The sequence below is a fragment of the Equus caballus genome, chromosome 1 (genome assembly GCF_041296265.1).
Source record: "Equus caballus isolate H_3958 breed thoroughbred chromosome 1, TB-T2T, whole genome shotgun sequence".
Classification (NCBI taxonomy): Eukaryota; Metazoa; Chordata; class Mammalia; order Perissodactyla; family Equidae; genus Equus; species Equus caballus.
The window spans coordinates 129,584,373-129,607,445 of NC_091684.1; the positions used below are offsets into that span (position 1 = coordinate 129,584,373).

General features: G+C 37.8%; 1 protein-coding gene across 42 annotated transcripts in view; it reads right to left on the reverse strand.

Moving 5' to 3' along the window:
- The window catches only part of NRG4 (neuregulin 4), a 121,744-nt gene that overhangs the window by 90,488 nt on the left and 8,183 nt on the right, over nucleotides 1–23,073 (reverse strand). The gene's annotated exons all lie outside the window — the stretch shown is intronic.

Consider the following 23,073-nt stretch of genomic DNA (forward strand, 5'->3'; position numbering starts at 1 on the left):
CATCTGTGCCCATCGTCCTCTACTTTATATGTGAGACTCCTACCACAGCACGTCTTGACAAGCAGTGCACAGGTCAATACCCAGGATTCGAACCAGCAAACCCCAGGCTGCAAGAGCCGAATGTGTGAACTTAATGGCTGCATCACCGGGTGGGACCGCTTATCTACCAGATTTTTGAATAAAAAACTCATGGTAACCACTAAACAAAAAAGCAAAACAGAGACACAAATAATAACCAAGAAGAAAACAAAGAAACATAACATTAAAAAGTACATAACTCAATTGGTAGACCAAAATACATATGACAAGAAACAAAGGAAATGCAGGAGAACCAGAAAACGAGTGATAAAATGGCAGCATTGAAACCTCATATATTGATAATCACCATAAGTGTAAATGGATTGATTCTTCAATAAAAAGACACTGAGTGGCAAGACGGATTAAAGAACAAGACCCAACAACATGCTGCCTCCAGGGAACACATCTCAGCTCCAATGACAAACCCAAGCTCAGAGTGAAGGGATGGAAGATGATACTCCAAGCTCATGGCAAACAAAACAAGCCAGGCCTTGCAATACTATTAGACAAAGTAGACTTCAAGATAAGGCAGGCAAAGAGAGACACAGAGGGGCAGTATATAATGATCAAAGGGACATTCCACCAAGAAGACATAACACTTATAAACATCTATGTACCCAACACAGGAGCAGCGAAGTGCATAAACCCATGATTAACACACCTAAAAGAAGATATTAACAATAACACAATGATAGTAGGGGACCTCAACACCCCACTCACATCAATGGATAGATCATCCAGACAGAAAGTCAACAAGGAAACAGTGGAATTAATGAAAAGTTAGACCAGATGGACCTAATAGATATATATAGAACATTCCACCCAAAAACAGCAGAATACATATTCTTCTCCAGTGTGCATGGAACATTCTAAAGGATAGACCATATGTTGGGAAACAAGGTAAGCCTCAACAAATTTAGGAGGTTGAAATAATAGCATCTTTTCTGATCATAATGCTATAAAGATAGAAAATTATAAGAAAAAAGCTGAGAAAGGGACAAAGATGTGGAGGCTAACCAATGGATCATTGAAGAAATTAAAAGAGAAATCACAAAATATCTGGAGACGAATGAAAATGAAAACATACCATACCAGGTCATATGGGATGAAGCAAAAGCCATATAAAGAGGAAAATTCATTGCAATACAGGCTCACCTTAACAAACAAGAAAAATCAGAAATAAGTAATCTCAAACTACACCTAACTGAATTAGAAACAGAGGAACAAACAAAGCCCAAAGTCAGCAGAAGGAGAGAAATAACAAAAGAGCAGAAATAAATGCAATTGAAACAAAATAGGCAGCAGAAAGGATCAATGAAACAAAGAGCCGGTTCTTTGAGAAGATAAACAAAATGGCCAAACTCCTAGCTGGACTTACAAAGAAAAAAAGAGAGAAAGCTCAGATAAATAAAGTTAGAAATGAAGGAGGAGAAATAACAACAGATACCACAGAAATACAATGGATTATAAGAGAATACTATGAAAAGCTACATGCCAACAAAATGGACAATCTGGAGGAAACGGATAAATTCTTAGACTCTTACAACCTCCAAAGCTGAAGCAAGAAGAAATACAGAATCTTAATAGACTAACCACAAGTAAAGAGATTGAAATAGTAATCAAAAGCATCCCAAAGAATAAAAGCCCAGGACCAGACAGCTTCCTGAAGAATTCTACCAAAGTTTCAAAGAGGATTTAATCCTTCTCAAGCTATTCAAAAAAATTAGGGAAGACGGAACACTTCCTAACACATTCTTCGAGGCCAACATCACTCTGATACCAAAGCCTGAGAAGAACAACACGAAAAAGGAAAACCACAGGCCAACAGCACTGATGAATACAGATGCAAAAATCCTAAACAAAATATTGGCCACCTGAATACAGTAATACATCAAAAAGATCATACACGATGATCAAGTGGGATTTATACCAGGGACACAGGGATGGTTCAACATATGAAAACCAAGCAATGTGATACACCATATTAACAAAATGAGGAATAAAAACCACGGGATCATCTCAATAGATGCAGAGAAGGCATTTGACAAGATCCAACAGCCAATTATGATAAAATCTCTGAACAAAATGGAGATAGAAAGAAAGTACCTCAACATAATAAAGGCCATATATGACAAACCCACAGCCAACATCATACTCAATGGGCAAAAACTGAGCGTCATCCCCCTGAAAACAGGAATGAGACAAGGATGCCCTCTATCACCACTCTTATTCAACACAGTACTGGAGGTTTTGGACAGAGCAATTAGGCAAGAGAAAGGAATAAAAGGACTTCAAATAAGGAGGGAAGAAGTGAAACTCTCAATGTTTGCAGACGACATGATCTTATATATAGAAAAGCCCAAAGAATCCATTGGAAAACCTTTAGAAATAATCAACAACTACAGCAAAGTTGCAGGGTATAAAATCAATTTACATAAATCAGTGGTATTTGTATATTCTAATAATGAACTAACAGAAAAAGAACTCAAGAACACAATACCATTCACAATCACAATAAAATGAACAAAATACCTTGGGGTGAATTTAACTAAGGAAGTGAAAGACCTATACAATGAAAACTACAAGTCTTTCCTGAAAGAAATGGATGACGACATAAAGAGATGCAAAGACATTCCATGCACATGAATTGGAAGAATAAACATAGTTAAAATGCCCATTCTACCTAAAGCAATCTACAGATTCAATGCCATCCCAATCAGAATCTCAATGACATTCTTTACAGAAATAGAACAAAGAATCCTGAGATTCACATGGGGCAACGAAAGACCCTGAAATGCCAAAGCAATCCTGAGGAAAAAGAACACAGCTGGAGGCATCACAATCCCTGACTTTAAAACATACTACAAAGCTACAGTAATCAAAACAGCATGATACAGGTACAAAACAGGTGCACAGATCAATGGAACAGAATTAAGCCTAGAAAGAAAACCACACATCTATGGAGAGCTAATCTTCAACAAAGGAGCTGAGGGCCTACAATGGAGAAAGGAAAGTCTTTTCAACAAGTGGTGCTGGGAAAACTGGAAAGCCACATGTCAAATAATGAAAATTGACCATTCTTTTTCACCATTCACAAAAATAAACTCAGAATGGATCAAAGACCTAAAGGTAAGACCTGAAACCATAAGGCTTCTAGAAGAAAATATAGGCAGTACACTATTTGATGTCAGTATTAAAAGGATCTTTTCGGACACCATGTCTTCTCAGACAAGGGAAACAACAGAAAGAATAAACGGGACTTCATCAGACTAAAGAGCTTCTTCAAGGCAAAGGAAAATAGGATTGAAAGAAAAAAACAACCCACTAATTGGGAAAAAATATTTGCAAGTCATATATCTGACAAAGGCTTAATATCCATAATATATAAAGAACTCACAGAACTCAACAACAAAAAATCAAAGAACCCGATCAAAAAATGGGAAGGGGACATGAAGAGACATTTCTCCAAAGAAGATATACAATGGCCAATAGGCACATGAAAAGATGTTCATCATCACTGATCATCAGGGAAATGCAAATCAAAACTACACTAAGTTATCACTTTACACCCCTTAGAACGGCGAAAATAACCAAAACAAAAATTTTAAAAAAGGGGCCAGCCCCGAGGCCTAGTGGTTAAGTTCGTGCGCTCTGCTTCGGCAGCCCAGGGTTTCACAAGTTCAAATCCTGGGTGCGGACATGGCACTGCTCATCAAGCCTTGCTGTGGCGGCATCCACATGCCACAACTAGAAGGACTCACAACTAAAAATATACAACCATGTACCCGAGGGGCTTTGGGAGAACAAAGAGAAAAACATTTTTAAAAAATAGCCAAAAGAAACGTAACAAATGTTGGAGAGGTTGTGGAGAAAACGGAACCCTCATACACTACTGGTGGGAATGCAAACTGGTGCAGCCAATATGGAAAACAGTATGGAGATTCCTCAAAAAATTAAAACTCAAAATACCATATGACCCAGCCATCTCACTACTGGGTATCCATCCAAAGAATGTAAAATCAGCAATTCCAAAAGTCCCATACACCTAATGTCCACTGCAGCATTATTTACAATAGACAAGACATGGAAGCAACTTAAGTGCCCATCTACTGATGATTGGATAAAGAAGATATGGTATATATATACAATGGAATACTACTCAGCCATAGAAAAGAATAAAACTGTCTCATTCACAACAACATGGATGGACCTTGAGGGTATTACGTTAAGTGAAACAAGCCAGTTAGAGAAAGACAATCTCTGTGTGACTCCAATCACACGTTGAAGATAATCATGTAGACAAAGAACAGATTAGTGCCTTCCAGGGGAAAGGGGGCTTTGGGGTGGGCACAAAGGATGAAGGGGTACACCCACAACACGACTGGCAAGCAATAATGTACACCTGATATTTCACAAAGTTGTAAACTATCATAATCTCAATAAAAATTTTTTTAAAACATGGGCAGAGGATATGAACAGACATCTTGTCAAAGAAGATATACAGATGGCCAATAAACACATGAAAAGACGTTCAACATCAATAATCATCAGGGAAATGCAAATGAAAACTACACTAAGATACCACCCAACACCTCTTAAAATGGCTATAAACAGTAACACTAAAAATAACAAATGTTGAGGTGACGTCAGCATCATAGGTGGAGTGAGCTCTCCTGGGACTCTCGCCTCCACAGTACAACCAAAAGGAGCAACCACATTCCAACAAAAAATATCCCAGTAGCACAGGAATCCTCAGAGACCCACAGCAGCCAAATGACGGAGGATGGAGAGGCTGGAGTCCCCCTAGGAGGAGCTGCAATGGGGTAAGAGAGAACTTCACTCTCTCCTCTAGAGACTGGGAACACTGCCGCAGGAGGTCTGAGAGGGAAGGAGCGGGGGAGGGGTTGCAAGTCCAGGGGATCATCCCGGACTCCCACTGCCCGTGCAGCCAAGACAGAAGCCCTCTAGTGGTGTGAAAGCTTTCCCGTGGGGTGACCCCATCAAGCCAAGCCCCCAGGAAACCAGAGAGCAGGACCTGATCAGGAAACGGGGTCTACACGGGAAAGAAAGTGCCCCTCCTGCCCCAACACGTGCTGTGTGCCACCATCATGGCTGAAGGCGGAGGGCTCAGAATAGGCAGCTCTCGACCACCATCAAGTGGCGACAGGGTGTAACTGCAACCAAATAATAGCACTATGCGCAAAAACCAATCCCCTACCATCCAGCAATTTACAAAAGCTCCAGACTAGAAGGAGAACAATAAAAACACATAATAATGTCCTGAGGACTTGGAAATAGGTAAACCAAGCAACAATGAATTCAGAATAGCTATCATCAAAAAACTCAATGAGGTAAAGGGAAATATAGAGAAACAAGTCAACGAGTTCTGGAGTTATTTCACAAAAGAGACTGAAGCTATAAAGAAGAATCAATCAGAAATACTAGAGATGAAAAATACAGTGGATCAGATAAAACAGAATATGGATTCCCTGAATGCCCGTGTGGACACCATAGAGGAGAAAACTAGCATAATCGAAGATAGACAGGTTGAATGGCTCCAGACAGAGGAAGAAAGAGAACTAAGACTTAAAAAAACTGAAGAAAATCTCCGAGAAATTGCCAACTCAATGAGAAAATGCAACTTAAGAATCATTGGTATTCCCGAGGGCGTGGAACAGGAAAATGGAGCAGAAAGTGTGCTCAAAGAAATAACAGAAGAGAACTTCCCAAATCTAGGGATCGAGAGAGAAATGTGTGTGGAGGAAGCTTTCAGGTCTCCTAGATTTGTCAATGTAAAAAGACCTACTGCAAGGCATATAGTAGTAAAAATGGCAAAAATGAATGACAAAGAAAGAATACTCAGGGCAGCAAGGCAGAAGAAAATAACCTAGAAGGAACCCCTATCAGACTTTCAGCGGATTTCTCTACAGGAACTTTACAAGCTAGGAGAGACTGGAGTGACATATTCCAAACTTTAAAGGATAAAAATCTTTAGCCAAGAATACTCTATCCAGCAAAAATATCCTTCAGATATGAGGGAGAAATTAAATCTTTTCCAGAAAAACAAAACCTAAGGGACTTCGTAGCCACGAGACCCCCACTACAAGAAATCCTCTAGAAGGCGCTCCTACCTGAAAAAAGAAAAAAAGGGAGAAAGGGGTCACAAAACACAGAGTAAGGAGACAAATAGATAGAATCAGAATAGGATAGCAAATACTCAACTAGGATAAAGCATTAGGATAAAGGGAAGGAAATCACCAAAGCAAAGACAATCTCATCACTCTAACCACAAACTCACAACACAAGTTGGAATAAGAGATGAAAATAATAATTTAGGAGGGGAGGAGGAAAGGGACTGAATCACTTTAGGCTAAGGAAATAAGAGTCCATTAGAAACTGGACTATGTTATGCATGAGTGCAAACTTCCGGGTAGCCACTAACCTAAAAAACAGAAGAGAGACACAAAAAATAAATAAGGAGAAAGCTAAGAAACCCAGCATAAGAAATTGCAGAAGTCAATGGGTAGGCTAAAACACACAGGATGAGAAACAAAGAAAATGCAGGAAAACTGGAAAACAAGCAACAGAATGACAGGATTAAGCCCTCATGCATCAATAATCACCCTCAATGTAAACAGATTGAACTCTTCAATAAAAAGACACAGAGTAGCAAGATGGATTAAAGAACAAGATCCAACAATTTGTTGCCTCCAGGAAACACATCTCAGCTCCAAGGACAAATAGAGGCTCAGAGTGAAGGGGTGGACAACAATACTCTAACATAATGGCAAACAAAAGAAAGCAGATGTTGCAATACTTAAGACAAAGCAGATGTCAACATAAGGCAGGTAAAGAGAGACATAGATGGCCAATATATAATGATCAAAGGGACACTTCATCAAGAAGAAATAATGCTTATAAATATCTATGCACCCAACACAGGAGCACCAAAGTTCATAAAGCAACTATTAACAAACCTAAAAGAAGATATCAAAAATAACACAATAATAGTAGGGGACCTCAACACCCCATTCACATGAGTGGACAGATCATCCAGACAGAAAATCAAGAAGGAAACAGCAGAGCTAAACAAAAAGCTAAACAGTTGGACTTAATAGACATAAATAGAACACTCCATCCAAAAACAGCAGAATACACATTCTCAAGTGTGCATGGCACATTCTCAAGGATAGACCGTATGTTTGGAAACAAGGAAGCCTCTATAAATTTTTAAAAAATTGAAATAATAGCAAACATCTTCTCCAATCATAATGCTATGAAGCTAGAAATTAATTACAAGAAAAAAGCTGAGAAAGGGACAAAGATGTGGAGACTAAACAATATGCTATTGAAGAAGGAATGGATCATTGAAGAAATTAAAGAAGAAATCACAAAATATCTAGAGACAAATGAAAATGATAACATGCCATACCATCTCATATGGGATACAGCAAAAGCTGTATTAAGAGGAAAATTCATTGCAATACAGGCACATCTTGACAAACAAGAAAAAATCCCAAATAAGCAATCTCAAACTACACCTAACTGAATTAGAGAAAGAAGAACAAATAAAGCCCAAAGTCAGCAGAACAAGAGAAATAATAAAAATCAGAGAAGAAATAAATGCTACTGAAACAAAAAAGGCAGTAGAAAGGATCAATGACACAAAGTGCTGGTTCTTTGAGAAGATGAATGATATTGACAAACCCCTAGCCAGACTTACACAGAAAAAAAGAGAGAAAGCTCAAATAAACAAATTCAGAAATGAAATAGGAGAAATAACAACAGACTCCGCAGAAATACAACAGATTATAAGAGAATATTATGAAAAACTATACACCAACAAAATGGATATCCTAGAGGAAATGGATAAATTCTTGGAGTCCTACAATCTCCCAAAGCTGACTCAAGAAGAAGCAGACAATTTGAACAGACCAATCACAAGGAAAAAGATTGAAACAGCCATCAAAAGCATCCCAAAGAATAAAACCCCAGGACCAGATGGCTTTATCGGGGAATTCTACCAAACTTTCAAAGAGGATTTAAGACCTATCCTTCTCAAGCTATTCCAAAAAATTAGGGAGGATGGAACACTTCCTAACACCTTCTACAAGGCCAACATCATGCTGATACTAAAGCCTGACAAGGATAGCATGAAAAAAGAGAACTACAGGCCAATATTGCTGATGAACATAGATGCAAAAATTCTAAACAAAATTTTGGTAACCCTAATTCAGCAATCCATCACAAGGATCATACATCATAATCAAGTGGGATTCATACCAGGGACACAGGGATGGTTCAACATCCGCAAATCAATCAACGTGATACACCACATCAAGAAATTGAGGAATAAAAACCACATGATCATCTCAATAGATGCAGAGAAAGCATTTGACAAGATCCAACAGCCATTTATGATAAAAACTCTGAACAAAATGGGGATAGAAGGGAACTACCTCAACATAATACAGGCCATATATGACAAACCCACAGCCAACATCATACTCAATGGGCAAAAACTGAGCGCCATCCCCCTGAGAACAAGAACAAGACAAGGATGCCCTCTATCACCACTCTTATTCAACACAGTACTGGAGGTTTTGGACAGAGCAATTAGGCAAGAAAAAGGAATCCAAATAGGGAGCGAAGAGGTGAAACTCTCCTTGTTGGCAGACGACATGATCTTATATATAGAAAATCCCAAAGAATCCATTGGAAAACTTTTAGAAATAATCAACAACTACAGCAAAGTTGCAGGGTATGAAATCAATTTACATAAATCAGTAGCATTTCTATACTCTAATAACGAACTAACAGAAAAAGAACTCAAGAACACAATACCATTCACAATCATAACAAAAAGAATAAAATACCTCGGGGTGAATTTAACTAAGGAAGTGAAAGACCTATACAAAGAAAATTACAAGGTCTTTCTGGAAGAAATGGATGATGACATAAAGAGATGGAAAGAGATTCCATGCACATGGATTGGAAGAATAAACATAGTTAAAATGTCCGTTCTACCTAAAGCAATCTACAGATTCAATGCAATCCCAATGAGAATCTCAATGACATTCTTTACAGAAATAGAACAAAGAATCCTAAAATTCATATGGGGCAACAAAAGACCCCGAATTGCTAAAGCAATCTTGAGAAAAAAGAACACAGCTGGAGGCATCACAATCCCTGACTTCAAAACATACTACAAAGCTACAGTAATCAAAACAGCATGGTACTGGTACAAAAACAGGTGCACAGAACAATGGAATGGAATTGAAAGCTTAACCCATTGTCGGATATATGACTTGCAAATATTTTTTCCCAATTAGTGGGATTTTTTTTTTGTTTCAATGCTGTTTTCCTTTGCCTTTGTCTTTGATCCATTTTGAGTTTAGAGTGACAAAAATAACCAAAACAAAAAGTAACAAATGTTGGAAAGGTTGTGGAGAAAAATGAACCCTCATACACTACTGGTGGGAATGCAAACTGGTGCAGCCAATATGGAAAACAGTATGGAGATTCCTCAAAAAATTAAAACTCAAAATACCATATGACCCAGCCATCTCACTACTGGGTATCTATCCAAAGAGCTTGAAGTTAGCAATTCCAAAAGTCCCATGTCCCCTATGTTCACTGCAGCATTATTTACACTAGCCAAGACGTAGAAGCAACTTAAGTGCCCATCAACTGATGACTGGATAAAGAAGATGTGGTATATATATACAATGGAATACTACTCAGCCATAGAAAAGAATAAAATCGTCCCATTTGCAACAACATGGATGGACCTGGAGGGAATTATGTTAAGTGAAATAAGCCAGATAGAAAAGGACAATCTCTGTATGACTCCACTCACATGAGGAATTTAAACATGTAGACAAAGAGAACAGATTAGTGGCTACCAGGGGAAATGTGGGGTCGGGGGTGGGCACAAAGGGTGAAGGGGTGCATCTACAACATGACTGACAGACAATAATGTACAAGTGAAATTTCACAAGATTGTAAACTATCACTAACTCAATAAAAATTAACTTAAAAAAATAACAAATGTTGGAAAGAGTGTGGAGAAAAGGGAACCCCCATACACTGCTGGTGGGAATGCAAACTGGTGCAGCCAATATGGAAAACATTATTGAGATTCCTCAAAAAACTAAAAATAGAACTACCATATGACCCAGCTATCCCACTACTGGGTACCTACCCAAACAATTTGAAATCAACAATCCAAAGTAACATATGTACCCCTATGTTCATCACAGCACTATTCACAATAGCCAAGACATGGAAGCAATACAAGTGCCCACTCACTGATGATTGGATAAAGAAGATGTGGTGCATGTACAACGGAATACTGCTCAGCCAGAAAAAAAGACAAATTCATCCCATTTGCAACAACATGGATGGACCTGGAGGGTATTATGTTATATGAAATAAGCCAGACTGAGAAAGACATACACAATATGACTTCTATCATACGTGGAAGATAAACACATGAACAAAGAGAACAGTTCAGTGGTTACCAGGGGAAGCGGGATTGGGGGTGGGCACAGGGGGTGAAGGGGAGCACTTATATGGTGACAGACAAGAAATAACATACAATGATATATATTTTTTAATTGAGTTCATAATAGTTTACATGTATCTATTTTGACCACACCTTCTAGACGTTGGAACTAACCTGCAGCCTGCCTTTACAAAGCACACTTGAGTAGCAGACAGTTAGAATGAGAAAAAGGAACTATGTATTTCTGGTTTCTTTTCTTCCGACCTTGGCAGTCATGGCCTTCTGCCCCTATGGAACTCAAGTTTCACAGGAAAATATGAGGTAAACTACTTGTAAAGTTCAAGATTAAGCAGACCTTGAACTTTGGAAAAAGTTTAAGCTTAGGAAAACGAAGTCCTCTGCACGGACTGGTATGGTTCACTTAAGTTTACAGCCAAGGCCTCAGCAAATAATCAAGTATGACTTTGCAGTATCATGCCTCTTTCTACATCCGTCTTCTTAACGAAATAATGTAAGAAAAGCTCTAACTTACTGAATGCTTACTATGTATCCTTTACTGTTCTAAGAACTTTATATGGATTAATTTAATACACACAACATTTTGAGATAAGAATAATATCTATTTTACAGATGAGGGAAGTAAAACACAACAAGGTTAAGTAACTTACCCACAGTCACACAGCTTATAAGTAACCGAGACCACAGCTGTATCCACTATGCATACTGCCTCTTAATATACCACCTTAATTTAATTATTATCCCTGGTCATAGATAAAGAAAGCCAGACACTAAAGTGGCAAAGACAGATTTTAATCAGTAATGTACTATTGCAACAGGGAAGAGAGTCCTGAGTGAACTGAACTTTGATTTGTACAGAGGTGACCAGGTATTTAAAGGGAGAATGAGGGTCTAGGGAGGGGAGGGGAGTGCGAACTCAGTGGAGTCAGGGAATTGAAAAGTTACAAAAAGCAGGAAGGTGGGGAGGTTTTCCCACGGAAAACCCATCTGGGTTTGTTAGCTGGCACTTATTCAAGGCAGGCTCCTTCCCTTCCACAGAGTCTGGGAGACACAGGCCCTATCTTCAGCTTTGGCTGGGACCAAAAGTAAGTTCTTCTGGCAGCCTTGAGTTTTCTCAGCAGGCACTTTAAGGCGGGAGGAAAGGTCGTTCTAGGGAGGCAGCTTTCAGCTGTTAGAAAGTATGTTAGTGTTTTGTTCAATTTTTTTTTTAAAGATTTTATTTTTCCTTTCTCTCTGCAAAGCCCCCCAGTACATAGTTGTGCATTTTTAGTTGTGGGTCCTTCCAGTTGTGGCATGTGGGACGCCTCCTCAGCAGGGCCATGCCATATCCACACCCAGGATTCGAACCAGTGAAACCCTGGGCCCCCAAAGCAGAGCGCGTGAACTTAGCCACTCGGCCACAGGGCTGGGCCCTGTTCAAGTCTTAATAGGCCAAGGTTGAGGCTTAGTTGAGAAGATGGCTAAGAGGAACCTGGTTAGAGTTTGGTCAAAGAGAGAATCTTCGTTACCCCCAAAATGTGAATCATATACAGATAATATAACTGATTATTCAAGAATGAACCTAATTTAGAGCTATGTTATTTTGCCAGTCACAGTGTTGCTCTATGCATTCTCAATCTTTTATGAACAAGAATTGTGGATATAAAAATCAAAGCCAGAAAATGTCCAAATATGACTGACACTAATATCCATGTGAGTTAATAATGGCTACCATTTATTATATACTTACATTATGCCAGACAAAATAATAAAAGCTTCATTTATGCTATATAGTCCTTAACAATAATCTTGCAATGTATGGATAGTCTTCATTCTACAGAGAAGGACAGTGAGGCTAAAAGGTTAAATTGATTTTCCAAAGACTATAGCTTATAAGTGGCAGAACCAAACCTTAAACCTAGGTCTGCCTTGCTCCAGGTGGCACACTCTATCCATTCATCATTGACTCAAAATATATATTATATATATATATTTTTTTTTTGAGGAAGATTAGCCCTGAGCTAATATTTGCTGCCAATCCTCTTTTTTTTGCTGAGGAAGACTGGCCCTGAGCTAACATCCATGCCCATCTTCCTCTACTTTTTATATGTGGGATGCCTGCCACAGCACAGCTTGCCAAGTGGTGCGATGTCCGCACCCAGGATCTGAACTAGCAAACCCCGGGCTGCCAAAGTGGAATATGTGAACTTAACCAATGCGCCACCCAGCCAACCCCTCAAAATATATTTTTGAGGGCCAGCCCTGGTGACCTAGTGGTTAAGCTCGGCACGCTCCACTTTGGCAGCACAGGTTCAGTTCCCATGCATGGACCTATACCACTTGCCTGTCTGTGGCCATGTAGCAGCAGCGGCTCACATATCAAAATAAAAAGAGGAAGATTGGCAACAGATGTTAGCTCAGGGCAACTCTTCTTCAGCAAAAAAATATATATATATATTTTTGAGCACCTACTGCATACAAGGTCTTATGCCAGGCACAGAGGATATAAAATTATGAACAAATCCAAAAGGTCTTTGCCTCAGGAAGCTTAGAGGCTATGAAAGAAACAGACTTTAATCAAGTAATCCTACATACCAACGTAAAATTGCAACTGTCGGGATTGTTCCTGAAGAAGTCAAGATCTGAAGAATGGGCAGAAGTTAACCATATAAGAAGCAAAGAAGAGAATCTAATATTTTAAAGAATTTTAAAGAATTTGCCATGGTAAATAGACTATACATATTTAGTCTTATATATTTACTTATGAATGGAATATGTAAATATATTCTCAAAATCTCAGATATAGGATATATAAAATTATTTCAAATCTTAGATACAGAATGCTTATTAGAGCCTCTTTCTCTGAATATTAGAAAAAAGCCATTTAAAGTTAGCCCACTTAAAACAGATGAAAAGTTCATATATAAAGTGGTAAGAATTTTATTAGTTTATTTCATCTTATTTTAACAAATTTTGTTGATAACTACAATTATGTGCTAATTCTTAGAAATGGACAAATCAAGTGGGTATTTGGGCATAATTTTCCTGAAAAAATTGTATTAAACAGACTTCACCTAATGTCTAGCTTCCATATCACAATTGTAAAGGTTTTATTTGTAAAAACCTTGAGATTATCGACAGTTTTCCCAAGGCCCTCTTTTAATCCTGATATTCAATTTTTTTTCTAAGAGATGAAAGGGTCATCATCATCTGTGTAATTTTTCTATTTTTCAATTGCTGTGGCCTAATTCTGCCAAATCTTCATTTGTCATTGGTTTCACTTGTGATTTGAGTTCACCAACATCATTTTCATCATCTATCCTACATCTTTTCAAGATTTGTAATTTTTCCCTAAAATCGCTGTGTATTATATTTGTGTTTTATACGAGTATTCAACAATCAGAAAAAGAGTGGCCAACAATAACCCTAAGCTAGACAGGGAAGCATGTATGAGAGACAACTAATTTTATAGATGGTTTCTTCATTAGTGAATATTTACTATAAATTTGGCTTCCCTTTGCAATCCTGTAGAGACTTAAACAATAAATAGCCAGATAAGTAGGATACCTGTACTAAAAGAAGACCTGTGCAGTTTAAGCAGATAGAAGCATGAGATGAGGCCAGAGAGGGAGGTATCCACTTAGCAATGCTGCCTCTCATAGTGAAAGAATATGGGCATGTGTACATCACATATGATTTAAGAAAAGCTAGCAAACAGGGTGACCATAAAAAGTAGATGAGAATCACCCAGCAGAAAGACTTTATATGACAGTGATAAAAGCTGCCACTCTAGTAAGAATAAATTCTCAAAACTAAGAGTAATTTAAATTGAGAAAAACCTCGAACCCTTTCTATAGAGCGTTCAAATCTTAGCAGACATAGATCAAAAAGATTTTTCAGTCCCTTGGTTAAAAATACCCTTGTCATACATTTAAGTATCTCCCACTTAGATGTTAGCTGGCTAGTCTTACAATATTAGAAGCTCTCTGCCTGAATCAGGGTGCATCAGGAAAAGGAAAGCAAAATATTATGTATGAGGCCAGTACGAAAAACACAGTGGAGACCAATACATCTCATATCCCAAAAATCACCTCATATGTATTTAGATATAGTAATAATGGAATCTTTAGAGTCAAGCCCTTTCACTTTAATTTTAAAAGCTTTTGTTTTTAGAATTTAATGTAAACAAAAAAATCCTTCAGATTAAAATACTTTTTTAGGAAGTGAAGGAAATTATTTGGATCACATCTTGTCAATATGTGAAATAAAAATTAAAAAGCTAGCTGTTCTTGAAGCCAAATACAATTTTTCTATAAAATACATCCAAAATAATATGTCTATTCTCCTTAGCTCCATATTTACCTTTTGTTGGTATTCAAGAATTTCCTTATGATAAAAAAGGTGGAACACATGGCTCTTACCACTAACTAATTTTAAGAAGGGCAAAAACAGAAAAGCACAATCTTTAACCTCATATGGTTGAGTCAACAGCTAGAATAAAAAAATTCTTAAATGATGAACAAAAACATTCAAAAAGACACTGGAAGAAAAAGTACATGTTCTGATATAAAGTATTTAGAGTAAAACATCACTTTGGAAGTAACAAACATTTACTAGTAGTCAATGATGCAGAACTAAAAGACTGTTCTATACAAAAGCCAAGACTTTATATTGAACCTGTTCTACTGGAATCAGCAATTAGTTCCTGAAGACTTTTATTTGGTTGTAGCAATTTTTAGCATTTCTTACTGTATAACTCAGTATGAGAAACCAATTTTCAAAAGGTGTTCCCTAATTATATTAAAAGTGGAATGCTGAGCTATGCCAATATTTTACTCCAAAAAGCAAAAAATGCAAACTGGGCAACATATTGAGAAGATGACTGTCAATAGTAACAATTCAATAATGCATTTTACATATGAATTAGCCTATTGTAAAAAGTTAAAATAACTTTTTTCTCATTTCATATAACCATTATTTACTAATAAGTCATCATGACTAAAAATGAACAAACAAGAACTATCCTTGACATTGTAGTATAGAAAAGAGACATTTATACTGTATCAGTTTAGAATGCTTTCGATTGTAGGTAACAGAGAATCCAGTTCACAATAGCATAAACAAATATGGATTCATTTCTTTCACAAGATAAAAAATCTTTAAATAGTGAAAAAAATCTTTAAAAAAAAAATTTAAAAATTGCTAAGGTTTATCAATCTTATCAATAATGCCATCAATATCTCCAAAATTTTTGCTCTACCAGCCTGAGTGTGGTAACTTTTTGTATGCATCTTTGTTGCCTAATGATTCCAAGATGGTCAGTGTAGCTCCAAGCATCACATCTAGGGCCAAAGCAAGAAAAAGGTGTAAACCCTAGTCCTGTCTGACCCTTTTATCTGAAAAAGAAATAGCCTTCCATGAAGTCCCCCAATAGGCTCATGGGCTAGAATTGTATTACATGGCTACTGTAGCAGTAAGAAAGACTGGAAAATCAAATACTTTACTTTTCTAATTGTTGTGGTAGAGATAAGTAATGGATATGGATTCACGAACCAACAATGTCTGCCAGTCCTCAATTAAATATGCACACACACACTTTTATACGTGTTAAACAGAATGTACTCGTCGTCTCCTCAAGGAAGACAATCCCACTATCTCATCCAATTACTGCATGAAGCAAGATCTCTGGATGATTTTCTATCTGCTCTATCAAGCCCAAATATGGCAACTCTTACCTGACCATCTGTATGGTGAAAAGATAAGCTGTCTCTAAACCACTCCCCTCCTAGGCATAACGATAGAAAAGAAAAAAAGAGTGACCTCAATACAAATTCCATTAAAGTAAAGGGATAATAGGAAGCACACAGTGGTCAACAGTCCATAATCCATATCATATCTTATTAGACAGAATTCGCAGATTCCTTGGTAGGCAATAAAGTAAATTCCTTGGTTAGTGAATCTGGCGGGTCCTAGCTTAAGTCTTAGGAGGATCTGCTTCATCACTGTCCTCTGTACCCATATCTAAGGTAGGTTCTGAAGTGGGTGCCCTTCCCCAGGCCTCCACAGCTTTTGTAGCCTACTTCGTGTTGGTTTGACTTACGGAAGAAGGGATGAGGATGGCTTAAAACGTAAAAACAATCACAACTATTGCCAACTTTGTGCTACAGTTGCCTCAAAAATCTATTAAGCTTCTGGTCTATTTGCTTCAGATCAATTCCATGAGTGAGTAACCACAGCCAAAAAACATTTCTAGAAATAATCTTTAGGCCTAGAAATTCTCATCTCTTAGAAGCTGACCTCTGAACTCTCATAATAGACTTGAGGCAATTCTAACAATAGTCTTAGGTGAGGAGATACTACCCTTAATCTCTACAAAATTCCAAATTATGGGGCTCTTTGTCAATTTAGAGCACGAGCTAAAAGCAGAATACCTCTATAGCAAAGCTGTATTTTTCTCCCCTCTCTGCTTTCACACTGAGGAGTACTAATTTGAGTTCACCACCTTCTGCAGGATCCTACTGAAAAGCCACAAGAAGTAACCACACGACAGTATTCCAAATTTTTCCTCTCATTTCTCCTAACAGAACAATCTCAGTTTGCACACGGTCAGCCTTCCATCAAACAGCAGGCACAGGTTAGTCAAATGCTTTGCTATTGCGTAACAAGGGTTACAACTTTCCTCTCATCCTTCTCTAAAAGAAGTCTGGAAGTAGGCAGTCTAAGGTTGGAAGAGCTGTTCAACAATGTCCTAGACTCTTTCAATCCTTCTCCTTCATAGTGCTCAGCTTGTTGGAATCACATTTTCAGCCTCATACTTGTCATCTCATGGTTGCCAGACAGCTGTTACACCTTCAGCCTTCATGTTTGCATTTAAGGCACAAAGAGGGAAAAGAGGAGAGTACCAGCCACCTATCTTCTCTTTATCAGGAAAGCAAAAGCCCTCAGTAGATTTCCCTTCACAATCACTGGCAGATGAGAATGGGACTGTCATGACTGGCTTCAACCAGTTAGGGTGTTTTGCTTGAAGCTGGTCACATTGCTGTCCCTAACAAAATGAAGGTAAGCAATAGGGAATGGGTATTAGGGAAGTCATTAAGAGTATCTGCCACACACAGATATCTATAGTTTTAAGAGAGAATGTTTGAAAAATAGAAACCAATCTCAATTTGGTGAAATTTCAGGCAATATATAATGGAAGTAGGAGAAAAAAAAAAAAAAAGACCCTCGGGCAGTACTATAAAAATACATTTTAGGGAAAGAGATCCCTCCTCAGGCAAACCCATCCTACTTAAGAGTCTATCCCTGAAATTAGCACCCTTTAGCATTCTGCTTTTCACAGACTCTTCCCTTCCTTCAATTCTGAACCTACAGGTTCTCTTAAGGATCCATGTTCATTAACAGTTGTTTCTATGGCAGCAGAGCCCCTGGTGGTGGGACACAGGGGTGGAGGCTATTTATAAGTTAAAGACTGACAGTACATGCCAATGGCAGCTATTATTGATGAAATTCTTGAGGAATTTCTGAAATAGATAAATACCATGAAAAAAACAAAAGAAATATTCATGGTGCTTGTTCAACAAGAAACCTCTGGATTACATTTTGGTTTCCCTCTAGGTCCACCACCTGGAAGAAGCTACACTGATCATCCTGGTATAACTGGTTTGTGTAACAGTTTTATTTCATTGTAAATTAGTAAATTTGCATTCTGGGTTTACATATTAGGCTGATGATGTTGTTAGACTAATTTAATGCTCTCTGGGACACCTACTGACCAGATCAGGTTTCTAAGCCCACAAGACTGAGAGTGAGACCCTGATAAATTCACTAGGGTTATACCACCCAATGTGATCTTTTGAATAACAGCAGCCGGCCTGGCCCAGGCAACACGCCTTCAAATCACTGTGTGTATTGGTATAAACTTTTCTCTTTAAAACATTTATGGAAGCAATAAATCAATTCTCATCCAATGTATCAGCTCACAAAAGCCACTTTCTTCAAGGTAAGCTGTATCATCTACAAATGTACTCAAGTCACCAACTGGTCAAGATATAATAGTTTCCAAGCAACCCTCAATTCACAATTTTTATATATAAAAAGGTATGTAGTTCAAGAGCATGGGCTCTGGAGCCAGAAGGCTAGAGCAAAAACCCCAGTTCCACACTAGAACATTCCACCATAGAATAAGTATGTGACACTGTACAAAAATCTTTGCGCCCAGTTTCCTCATCTATACATGACGGCTGGGGGAGAAGAGGACAGAATAATAGTGCCTAGTTCAGAGAGTTGTCTGAATATAAAATGAGGCCGGCCCGGTGGCACAGTAGGTGGTTAAGTTCACGTGCTCTGCTTCGGCAGCCTGGGGTTCACAGGTTCAGATCCCAGGCGTGGACCTAGCACTGACCATCAAGCCACACTGTGGTGGCATCCCACATAAAACAGAGGAAGATTGGCACAGATGTTAGCTCAGGGACAATCTTCCTCACACACACAAAAAAAGAATTTATACATGTCAAGTCCCTCAACACAAGAAACTCAACAAGTATTAACTATCATCACTATTCTTAACTGGAAAATCTAAATAGTGCATGGTTGCATTTTATGCAAACGTGAAATGATTTGATAATAATGACTCACTTTATAGGCAAAATAGGAAATAACACAAATTCCTCCAATTAATAAGTCATCAAGAATCACAGTTTCCAAGCTGGCTGGTTAGTGATTTATAAACTCTTTTAAGCTACTGCCACACGGCAATAGCAAACTTTCCACTCTTTGCTGCCAGGAATAGTCTTGAATTATGCATGTCTTCTACATAATGTGACAGCTCTATACAGAGACGTAAAGAAGACAGAAATCATAGAGCTTCCCAACCCCACTGACCCCTCAGTGTTACCCCTTCCCTGGTCTTATTAGAGGTTCCCTATGTCCTTGGAGCCTAGAAACTCTACAATCATTATCCAAACAGAGTAAGCCTCTGAACACTGTCCCAGGAAAACTTCTCTTGAAATAAGTCATCAGTCAGCCTGGTTATTTTTCATGTGTGTGCCCTTCTCAGGTCTGGAGTAATTACCATCCCCTCCCATTTTCCTCAGTGTACATAACTGGTCATTTTTAATATCCTTGCTCACAAACAAATACTATCTTAACAGCCCTGATTTTCCGCTAACATGTGTCTACTTTTCTCTCCTACTCAAATACTTCTTTCATTTCTGTTTTATTTACTCACCTCCATCAGCACAAGTCTTTTTTTTCCTTTTGCCTCTGACTGTCACAGCTTTACTCTTGAATCCCCCAAACCACATCCAATCAATTCTTCAGGTTCTCAGTCATTCTTCACCCTCTGCCCTATCCCCATCTACTAGAGAGTTCATTTCTTTGAGGACAAACTCTTTTTATCCCAAATTTATTTTTCACTTCTCTGCAGTTCCCTCTTAAAAATCTGGTTCCCCCTTAGATCACAAGGTGCCTTTTCCAATATAACTATTTAGTTCTTACTTTCTCCTCTTTCTCTGAATCAATGGAAAGAAGTGAGGAATAGCTTTCTTGCTTCCAAATAGTGTTTTCAGATTATCATACTGTGGTCCACTTCTCATTGTTTGAAATCTCCACCTTATCTCACCTTTCAGGGAGCTGTCCTCAACAATCCTACCTGAATACACTCATCTTTAAATTTATCCTCCTGTCTTTCTCTCAAGTCTTGGTAGAGGTGATTAATTAAGAGTCCACAATTCAATTTCTGTTGATGTTAACATATATGTATTCAGAGAGTATTACATGAACCAGAAAAATTAAACAAGTCAATGATGGTGACATGGTCAATGGAACAAATTGAATAAAATACATGACTATTTCTGTGCTCATAAATAACTTTATAATATTCCATAATACTCCTAACTCCAAGTTCTATAAGTTTATATATTCTATCGTTAGATATATATCACGTTAGCTACTGTCTTAGACATAAATGACCGTGTTTTTCAAAATAAACCATAGCATCATAAAATTAGAAGGCCTTATGATGGGTATATAAGTTATTCTTGGCAGATGATCAGGCTACTTAGAAGACTTTCTAGAAAGAGGATTCTACAACTTTCCAGGGTAAATCATTCTAATCTTAAACACCCTTAACTTCAAAATCTTTGATTTTTCTAATCTAAATTTCTCCTGTTGCTTTTTCCCTCTGGAGATGAGAAAAGAACAGGCACTAACCTCATTATGATAGCGTCTCATCTACTTGAAAACCATTGTCACCCCTTAGCCTTCATTTTTCTAAGCTCAACGGCAATTAGGCAAGAAAAAGGAATAAAAGGAATCCAAATAGGGAGGGAAGAAGTGAAACTCTTGCTGTTTGCAGACATGATCTTATATATAGAAAACCCCAAAGAATGCACTGGAAAACTCTTAGAAGTAATGAACATCTACAGCAAAGTTGCAGGGTATAAAATCAATTTACATAAATCAGTAGCATTTCAATATTCTAATAACGAGCTAACAGAAAAAGAACTCAAGAACACAATACCATTCACAATCGCAACAAAACGAATAAAATACCTTGGGGTAAATTTAACTAAGGAAGCGAAGGACCTATATAATGAAAATTACAAGGCCTTTCTGAGAGAATTGGATGACGACATAAGGAGATGGAAAGAGATTCTATGTACATGGATTGGAAGAATAAACATAGTTAAAATGTCCGTTCTACCTAAAGCAATCTACAGGTTCAACGCTATCCCAATCAGAATCCCAATGACATTCTTTACAGAATTAGAACAAAGAATCCTGAAATTCATATGGGGCAACAAAAGACCCCGAATTGCTAAAGTAATCCTGAGAAAAAAGAACAAAATGGGAGGCATCACAATCCCTGACTTCAAAGCATACTACAAAGCTACAGTAATCAAAACAGCATGGTACTGGTACAGTACAGGTGCACAGATCAATGGAACAGAATTGAAAGCCCAGAAAGAAAACCACACATCTATGGACAGCTTATCTTCGACAAAGGAGCTGAGGGCATGCAATGGAGAAAAGAAAGTCTTTTCAACAAATGGTGCTGGGAAAACTGGAAAGCCATATGTAAAAGAATGAAAATTGACCATTCTTTTTCACCATTCACAAAAATAAACTCAGAATGGATCAAAGACCTAAAGGTAAGACCTGAAACCATAAGGCTTCTAGAGGAAAACGTAGGCAGTACACTCTTTGACATCAGTATTAAAAGGATCTTTTCGGACACCATGTCTTCTCAGAGAAGGGAAACAATAGAAAGAATAAACAAATGGGACTTCATCAGATTAAAGAGCTTCTTCAAGGCAAATGAAAACAGGATTGAAACAAAAAAACAACCCACTAACTGGGAAAAAACAAGTCATATATCTGACAAAGGCTTAATATCCATAGTATATAAAGAACTCTCACAACTCAACAACAAAAAATCAAACAACCCGGTCAAAAAATGGGCTGGAGACATGAGCAGACATTTCTCCAAAGAAGATATACAGATGGCCAATAGGCACATGAAAAGATGTTCATCATTGCTGATCATCAGGGAAATGCAATCAAAACTACATTAAGATATCACCTTACACCCATTAGAATGACAAAAATATCTAAAACAAATAGTAACAAATGTTGGAGAGGTTGTGGAGAAAAAGGAGTCCTCATACACTGCTGGTGGGAACGCAAACTGGTGCAGCCACTACAGAAAACAGTATGGAGATTCCTCAAAAAAATTAAAAATAGAACTATCATACGACCCAGCTATTCCACTACTGGGTATCTATCCAAAGAACTTGAAGTCAGCCATTCCAAAAGTCCTATGCACCCCAATGTTTATTGCAGCATTATTTACAATAGCCAAGACATGGAAGCAACCTAAGTGCCCATCAACAGATGAATGGATAAAGAAGATGTGGTATATATATATACTATATATATATATAGTATATATATATACTGGAATACTACTCAGCTGTAAAACAGAACAAATCATTCCATTTGCAATAACATGGATGGACCTTGAGGGAATTATGTTAAGTGAAATAAGCCAGATAGAGAAGGATAATCTCTGTATGACTCCACTCATATGAGGAATTTAAACCTGTGGACAAAGAGAACAGATTAGTGGCTACCAGGGGAAAGGTGGGGTGGGGGGTGGGCACAAAGGGTGAAGTGGTGCACCTACAACACGAATGACAAACATTAGTGTACAACTGAAATTTCACAAGATTGTAACCTATCATTAACTCAATAAAAAAATTTTAAAAAATAGTTAATATATAACTGAACATGGTTCTATACATACAGGCTTCTCAAACATTAGAATTGAGACCCAACCTTCTATAAATTAAAAGTTACAGTACTTTCCATGCTGTGGAGTGTACACTTATTTCCTCTTAGTTAAATTAAACCAATTATCTATCATTATAGTTGACAAATTATGGCTACACGTATGGCCCCAAATTTAGAAAGAATGAATTAACAAATAATTA